A 9,414-nucleotide genomic window follows, 5' to 3' on the forward strand; every position below is an offset into this window, starting at 1 on the left:
CTCCTTGTTTATCACTCCTGCTGACCTGTGCTCTGCTCTGGTCTGTGTAAATGTCCCCTGTCCATATTGTTGACTAAGTGTTGAGCAAGTAACTCTCCAAATGTTAAATCCTTTTGGGGGGGGGTTCAGCGAAATCCCTATTTTTGCCATTTTCCTTGTTCTTTGAGGACAAAAGAATCCCCCTAGACTTTCTTCTATGCTGTTCTCTTGCCATCAGCCCCAGATGACCTCCTTGAAGGCACAGCCTCTGTACGTTAGAGGTATTTGTTCATCTTTATGAATGTCAGTCTCTTGACATTCATGGTAAATAGACAAGTTCTCAGTCTCTTGACATTCATAACAAATAGACAAATCCTTCAGTAAATGACAGTGGTCCCCAGCATCACATTAAAAACTCTTGGGGATAAACACTCAAGGGTAGTTGTGGTTCAGGCTCAACTTTCAAAAGCTTTTTAATGTGCTTACCTACCAAAAAAAAGTGTCTACTGTCACCTGTTCCAGCCTCAACAACGGCATTTTTAGAGCCCTCATCTATATTTAAACTTGCTCTTGCTTAGTCAGGAGGGAAGATGTTGCCTGCCAGCATTTCCAAACAGCAAGAGAGACACGGCAGCTTTCAGTGTAACAAACACAGCACATGAGGGATGCTTCTTTGGTATTCACCGCCGCTTTGGTTTGCCAGATGATGCTGACCTTATGTACCATTGAAGTCGCCATCCAATAACTTTTTCCCCGATTCTCAACAAACTCAAAGGCCTTGGTCCTCCCAGTGGGTTTTTTAAGCAAAAACCCGGTCATTATGCATTATTGAATTAACATATATTTATTGGGTACTTACTATGATTTGAGTACCTGCCGCTACTTCAGAAGTAGATTAATGGTTAAAAGCACAAACTCTGAAACCAAATTACCTGGGTTCAAAACCCAGATGTCCCACATATTAGCTGTGGAACTTTGAGGGAGCTCTCTGTACCTCAGTTTCTCCATTAGTCAAAAAAGGATAATAATATCTTCTTCATGGATTGTTGTGAAAATTGAGTTAACATCTAAAGAGCTTGGAACTGGTTAATAATGGCTGTTGTTAGTATTACTACTATGATTCTGGCCTTGAACAAGGCCCTGGAGATACAATGAAGAACGAACTTGTTAAAGATCTCGCTTAGAAGGTAATGAGAGAAATGAACAAAATAATTATGCTTTTAATTGTATACAGTAATTACAAGTTAAGATAAGCATATGTAGAAAAGGGATGTGAGAGCATAATCACAAAAGAACCTGTCTTGAAACTGAGCATTAGGTCTGTGTTGTACATAATCTGGAAGCATATACCGAGGCTGCATGAACGTAGGTAGGCAGCAGCAGGCCAGGACAGAATGGAGCAGACAAGCCATAAATGGCTTTTTCAAACAATGCTAAAGATTTTAGTCTTTATCCATTTGGGAATAGGAATTCATCGAGGGATTTTTAAACAGGTGAGGACCAGGTGCTGGATTTGTGTTTGAAATGAGTACACTGGCTGTACCTTAGAAAATGGATTAGAGAAGTGCCAGAAAATAGATATCATGAGACTGCCTACTTACGTGGCCATTTTAATGATCAAGGCAAAGGATGAAAGTAGCTTGAATTACAATGGTGTAGGCAGAGATGGAGATTCTTCCAGCTGGTATCTGTTACCTGGTATCTCCCACCCTTGGAATGCCTTTGCCAAAGAAGGTAGAGTGGTTTACTTTTGTGAACCTTCTGCCAGACTCTAAATCTTACCAGGTCTCCTAGTGGGAGACAGAGGCCACCAACTGATGTTAAAACATCCAGAAATTATTTGCTAGATGCATGGGAACTTCTGGTGATGCCAAGAAACCAAAAAGTAGATATATGGTAAGGGAAAAGAGAAGGAAGAGAATGTTGAAAGATATTGTAAATTCTGCTGTCATGAAATAAAAATAAAAGTGTTACAACGAAGTTGGTTAGCCACGACTTTTTCAAGGTTGGATGAGTTTTATGGGAGATGAACAGCTCTCTGGCACTCCAGTGGAAAAGCTCATCTTCCTGGATAGGGTGAGACTTCGCTCTTGCACGAAAGCAGAAATTGGCTAATGTTTCACAGGCCTATGTTGACATTTTTCAGATAGGAAACTTTGAAAGACAGGGCTTTAGAATATGGGTCTTAACCAGAGTGATTGGTGCAGGAAGAAAACATTTGGCGTTAGATTAGAATCTTCCCACTTACTACCAGAAAATAGACAGGAAGACAACTCTTTTGGGACAGGACACTGAGATGACAAGAGAGAGAAAGGATAAATAGCTTAAATCTTGTTGAGCACTATTATTTACTAGGTTCTTTACCTGGTGCTTATTTAATATTCATAGCAACATTGAGGTATTTGAGGCTATCCTTATTTTTTAAATGAAGAAACTTAAGCTCAGAAAAGCTAAATAGCTTGTTTGAGGTACGTGTAGAAATGCAGATAAGGTTTTAACCTGCTGCCATCTGGTCCTCAAACTTATTCCCTTTTTACTATATGAGACCCCTATGTTTATGGCATTGTTTATCCAGTCTTAGTGGCTTAACTGGGCTTCTCTATGAGGACTTTCTCCCTCATCCCTCTCCTGAAAGTATAAATAGCTCCCTTTGGGAGTAATGAGGAAACAAGGCAAGCAAGAGGGAGAGATCAACAACCCTACAATTTTTTTGTTTCTCTAGCACCAGAGTTTAAGGTTGCATGCCAAATTCCCGGAAGAAGGACCCAAAAGATATTTTATAAGAAAGCAACAGTAAAATGGGTTGGAAACATCATCTCTGGATAACATTTTATAGCATTGAACTTGGTACCAGGTGCTACTTTATGGGGGCCTGATAATTAACTAAGGAGAACATTGTGCTTAAAATGGGGTGTCCCATTCCTTTCCTTCCGTTATGGTCTCTACCATGTGTGTCCCCTGTACCCTCCTGGACTAGTCTCTTTTTGATAACCTTCTTCTCATCAGAATCATTAGCAGTGGCTTCCTCGCCGGGGTGTTAGCTGGGCTGTGCGGAATGCCAAGATCCTCTGGAAGGAGCTAACTACTCGAGTCACAGGCAAATGGCATCATCAGATCTCTAACAGTTGTAGCAAGGATGTGTCAGCAAGTCGTGCTAAAATTCTAGGATGAATTTTAAAAATATATGTATTAGCCCTGGGTCTGAATTTCAATCCTGTACCTTTTTCTTTTTATCTTTTTCCTGTTTTACATTGATGAGGAGATATTTCTCTCTTCCTCTGCTTCTATAAATCACATCCGTAAGTTTAGCCACTTTCACTCTGTCGTCCACATTTATTAATGATTTAGTATTATTTTTGACTTAATTTTTTCATACGTGGTTTCATCCCAAACATATGAGACATGAAATTGGTAGTTTTTTTATATCTGTTAATATAAATGCATAACTATTCTTCCCATTCACTACCCAAATTAACCTGCCATTAGATCAGTGATGTATGTATTACATCAGAGGATTTTTTATACGGTGAAAAGAGGCCACTGATAGGCCTTGTGGCTGCGGTCATGTGCTTCCCCCTCCTAACATCAGTCTCCATCTGCAAAATGGTGAGACTGCTACCCATCACCTAGGGTTGCTATGAGGATTCAGTGAGAGAATCACTTGTAGCTCAGATTTATTCGCTTACTACCGTGTACCTGAGACCATAACATGTCCTCGATGTACATGTTTTCCTGTTTAATCCTGACAGTGACCCTGTGGGGAAAGTACTACAGTCATGTCCACTTCCTAAATGAGGACTCTAAGGCTTTGGGCTGTTCTGCAACATGCCTGAGGTTCCTTTTTCATCAGGCGGTAGAGGGAGAATTTGAGCCCTCTTCTGCCTGACTGCCAGGCCTACCCTCCTGCCCTCTCACTCTGCAGGCGGGTGTGCCTGGCACCAGAAAGAACTCAATAGCCACGCACTCCTCTCCCTCTGTCTGGAGATACCATCGTGGGTGCTAGACGGCCAGATTCTTGATGGCCAGACACCAGTACCATGTTACACAGAGCCGATGCCAAGAGCCATTTGTCAATGACTTAACTGAAAGCTCCAGGGGTCTCAATGGAGTCACCTCTTACGTTTTTCTTGAGGAAGGTGGTTTTCACATCTCCCTCGTGACTCTGGGACAGGCCGGTTGTAAGCAGAAACTACAAAGCCTGAAGCACTCACCGGCTGACAGGGTTTGAAAGTCTAGTTTCCTAGTTTTATCCATTAGCTGGAGACTTCGGTCTCCAAGGAGAAGCCTTTTAATGACGTATTCTGTTATGCACATTTTCAGAGTGAATTAGGAATTGAGTTTGCATAGGGAGGTGGGGAAAGGTTTCATTTGGGTACTTGGTGTCTGGGGAGGATAAAGGCCGGTACTGAGGTGAGGAAAGGGCATGCCTAGAGGAGGGAGACCTTACTTCCTTCGTACTTCTACATGGATCTCTCCTTACTCTGGCTATATCACTCCCTTGATATAACTATTAGTAACCTCTTATGTTTCATGATCTGATCTGATGGACGCTATCGGCCCTCTTCCTAGGAAAATGCATGCCCACACATGCACATGAATTTGCACACAGTCGCAGGGACTAAATGTACTCTCCTAAAAATCTATGGATCTTTCTCTAAGCAGGTTACTAACTCCAGGAGTTCTGGAGACTTGATGAGGTAATCCCCCCAGGGAAAGATGACAGTCTTTTTTGGGATGTCTTATATGACATGAAAAACTTGGTGTTTGTTTCTTAGGAACTAGAGTTTTAAGAAGCATGCCAAATCAGCAGTCTTTCAGTGACATAGAGTTACAGTAGCACTAGAATTACTTGCTTTGGACAATATACTAATATCCTATTATAGCATTTAAATGAGAAGAAAAGATAACAAAAATGAGAGAGATGGCCTATTAATTATTATAATTAAACAAAAAAAATCTGACCATTTAAGAATAACTTTCCTCTGTATACATTTGTGCACAACAGTGATAGAAGGAAAAATTTAAGTCGCTCTTACAAAATGCTAGGAATTAGTCTACATGCTTTAACTACTATGTATGATCTTGTTACCCTTTCCTCTATGAAAACTCCAAGAAAAGGGAAATATTTTCTTATTCTTAGATGAAGGGAATCTGGGGGCAGGAGTGAGGAGATTTAAAACACTCCGTTAAAAAGTTTGCATCACTTCATCGTTACGATGCTTTATTGAGTAAGTTCTCATATCACCGGGGACTTAAAGGGACCCACTTAACTGACCACTCACCAAAGGCAGCCGAGGTTTTCTAACTCTTTAAAGTTCATCTCGGTGGCAGCAAGTGGGTTAACTTTCCAAGGCCCCGCCTTTCCAGAGGAATCTTGTGAAGCAAAATGCCTTGCTTACCCGCATTGTTCTCTAGGAAAACTCTTGTTTTCCACCTCAATTGGTATGTTGCAAACACTCTATCCCAGAGACACTGGGGGGCCTTGGGGACTGGAATGTTGCCCACCAGCCAGATGTTTGTAAACCTTAGCTCTGAAATGTGGCACAATACCACAAACTGTCAAGTTGTGTAAAAACTGAAGTAAAGACAAAAACAAAATGTAATATTTACCAGATGAGATTTTTGGTGCATATGTGTAATCTTGCTGGAATTTTGGGAGTATCCAACTCTTATACTCTTCAAAACGGGCCTTGTGTCCCACCCCATCCCACCCTCGCCCATCACCCTAGTTTTCTTCCTCCTGCACAGGAGAAGGAGAAAGTTATTGGCACGAAAGCTTTTGTCCAGATAAACAATGAGTTCGATACAGCCTTAGGCTGTCAGCTATACATTGAAAGAAGTACAAGACGTTTTTGGCCCCATCTCAGAGGGAGAGTCCTGAAAATATTATTTTTGGAACAATTTTCAGAATTAATGCTAAACAATGGGATATTGTGCGTATTGGCAATTTTTACTCAGCATGAGTGATTCAACAGTTATATAAGCTGTATGTTCACTAGCTTGTCCAAAATGTTAGCCTGTATAAAATAAAACTAGATTCAAATGAAAATTTTCAGTCATGTGCAAGAAAATATTTTTCTCTGTATGACTGTTGATGTAGTTTTACTATGTGTATAGTCTGACGCAAATAAATAGTCTGAAGAAACCAGTGTAAGATGCCCGGTTAAAGGAATTTAATTTGGAAAAAATCAGAATGAGAAGAGATAGGAGAATTTAAAATGCATTTGGAATACATACCTTCTGACTGAAGAAGCATCAGGTTATTTTGCTTTTAACTTTGAAAAGTAGTTTGAAGAGTTACATCACAAGTACCCACCACCAATGAGTATTCCTTCTGTTGAGAGAGGAAGTGAGAAATTTGATCCTGTGGCTTCATTGTGACATATTTGTGAGTGCTGAGCCTAGGCCGCATGGCTTGTCCCATGTTACCTCTCCCCCAGCACAGCTGTTTGGATCAGAGTAGACTCACGATCCAGGTGAGCCAGACCATGGATTAGGTGATGACTAAATCAGTTCCCTCTTTCTCTTGAAAATCTGAACTCAGAGGTGCAGTGCCTGAAATCAGACAATGGCAAGTTCCAAAACTGAAAGGTCACATTCAGAGGGGAATGGGGTGGCCTTTTTTAGCCAGTTGCAAACTGAAGGATTAGCAGAGAAAGCCAATCTGCCCAAAGAAGTGGGAAGTTTGATCAATTTTGCGCAGAGAAAAGGATATGAATTGATGTGTCCCCAGAAAGAGAAACATGATAACAGTGGCTGCTTGACAAATGAGTGGTTTTCCATTTCCAGGCCGGGTGAGGCCCAGGAATAGGTCAGTCTCTTTTGTTCAAGCCAGCTTAAGTAGGTGCCTTTCTACAACTAGAACTCATACTGGTCTTTCTTAAATAGACACCAGCCTCCAAAAACACTTCGTAATAGAAAGTTCCAGCACAATAAAACCCAAGACTAGAAAAAAAAAATGCCAATTATTTCTTTTATTCAAGTTAAGAAAATTTAAAGTTTAAATTTTTACTTATAGAGATGAGGATTTTTTTTTTTTCCATTGTTTCTTACTTGGCTTATTCTTACGAAACTCAATTAGACAGCCTTGTGTGATGCTGGGGTGCAGCAAAGCCAGTGTAAAAACTGGATTTTCTGTGCAAAGCATAGTGACCATGCTTGGCATGAATCTGCGTTTAATAATTGTGTATTGAATGGAATTTGTGCTGTGATCCTCGATAGATGAGAACAGGGTGGGTTTGCAAATAAAACTGCTAATAGCTACCTTCCAATTCTACCATAGATGGTTGATTTCAATTCTTTTTATCCAGCTGTGTTGAAGTAAGTGAAACTATAAGTGTTAATAGCAAATTAAATGAAATAGATACTGTACATGTGCATTATGGGAACCATAAGCTCTGTAACTTTAACAGAAGATTCTAGAGGAGGAAAAAAAGATCCCCATGGCATGCTAGCGGATAATTTGAAAGAAACTACCTTACTTTCAAGTCCCACTCTTGACTGATGGAGGCTCTGATGACAAAAGATCATGCCGCTACTTTGTGAGGTCAAGATTCTAGTTTCGAATTGCAATTAAAATGGATTTCTGCCTTACCAATCCCTCCTACCCCTTATCCAGCGCTTCCCTTCTCAATCCTGGCCCCTGGATTTCTCATTTATGATGTGGCCTTCCCAAACACAGAGAAGTAAGTTTTTTTTTGCAATTTAGCACACACGTTAATAATGAATACTGTTGGTTGACACTTAGGTACAGTGAACCTTGCTAAAGACTTCATATTTTATCTCTTTACAAGTCGCAGCAACCCTGGAGATGGACATTTTCCTGATCTCTCTTTTACAGCCGAGGAAAGTGATGCTCCCGGAGGTCAGGTTACATGCCCACGGTCACACAGCTGCAAGTGGCAGAGCTAGAAACGCAGCCCCCCTCCCCTCCGCCACCCACTGCTCCTGCCGGATCTGACCGCACCGCCTGTTGTAAACAACTAAGCTCTTCAAATTACTGAGTTGTGTGTTTGAATCTTGAAGAATTCAATCTCGGGGTCACCTCTGATATTAGATATTTTCCCACAAATTCCATTCAATACACAATTATTGAGGAATCTGGATCAGAAGGCTATAGAGTCTCTAATTGAGGAAACACTGGTTCTCAGATTAGGCAGTGGGATTTTTCATGCGCCCATATGTGAAATGATCTCGAGGTTTTTTTCTATATAAAAACAAAATCACTCCTTATAGTATTATCTGTGGCATCGCATTGAGTTAACATGCAATAAATGTTTTATAAGTTTTAACTAAAAAGGTTATTCAATTTCATATAAATTAATATGCATACCTTTAGATTTCATGTTTTGAGACAGTCTTATTGTCAACTCCCATTTCAAGGGACTTAGGACCAACCTGCCTCCTGCACAGTTCTGTGTGGGAACAAGACGCAAACAATAACATAAAAAGAGTTCCTCTAAACAAACACAGAATTCTTTGGATTTGCCAGCTTTTCTTTCAGGAATTATTAGGAGAGAGATTTATTTAGAATAAATCGAGGCTGTTTTTGGAGACCCATTTTCCAGAAAAACAAAAATTTTTTTTTTCTCACATTCTGGTTTCCAGTTTGTGTTTAACCTTTTACCATTTTTTTTTCTTAAATGTAATATCAGGATAAAATTTAATCTCTAAAACATGTTAACATTTTTCCCTGAAGGAATAAGGCGGGGGGGGGAGGCTGGAGGCTGGGGTGACACAGTAGGGAAAATTCCTCACTGGCCATTGGTCATTGGTCTTGGAAGGGGGGAGGTTGGTTACAGTTCACCCCCTGGCTGTCCCCAGTGTGACAGAAGGTCTTGCATACTATATCCTTCCGAATTGAATGCTCTTGCATTTGCTGCTGCGCTAATATAGAAATGGGAGCCACAATTATGCAAATAAATATTTGCTTAATATAACAAATCGTCCTATTTTGGCTTCTTCACCTCTGCTGTATGATTTATTTTTTCTTTGAAAATAAGCTGACATTGGACATAAAGGGAATGAAATAATTACTATAGGAAATATAGTTCGAAGATGGCAAAGGGGCCAAAATAGCAGTCGTGGAAAAGAGAATCAAATCATTTGATATTACCAACAGCACTATAAGTAGGGCTCCAAGGAGAGGAAGGAGTGAGTGAGTTCCCAGAGCTGTTAAGATTCCATCAGCATCTTGCTTTCAGCAGTCCTGATGTACACCTCTGATGGCTGGCATGGATTCAAAGCATGGAAGGGCACTTCCCCTGGAAATTCTGTCTCACATGCAAAGAAGGATGGGGATAAATGAATATTTGGCCTAGAAATGGAAGCCATAACACACCACTAAGCAAGTGTCCATGGCTAATTCACCTACGACATTGCCCATACATACTTAACCCCATTGATCTCTTCTCTCCTCGCCTCATTTTTTTTTTT

This window comes from Pteropus medius, unplaced genomic scaffold (genome assembly GCF_902729225.1).
Source record: "Pteropus medius unplaced genomic scaffold, Ma_sr-lr_union100, whole genome shotgun sequence".
NCBI lineage: Eukaryota > Metazoa > Chordata > Mammalia > Chiroptera > Pteropodidae > Pteropus > Pteropus medius.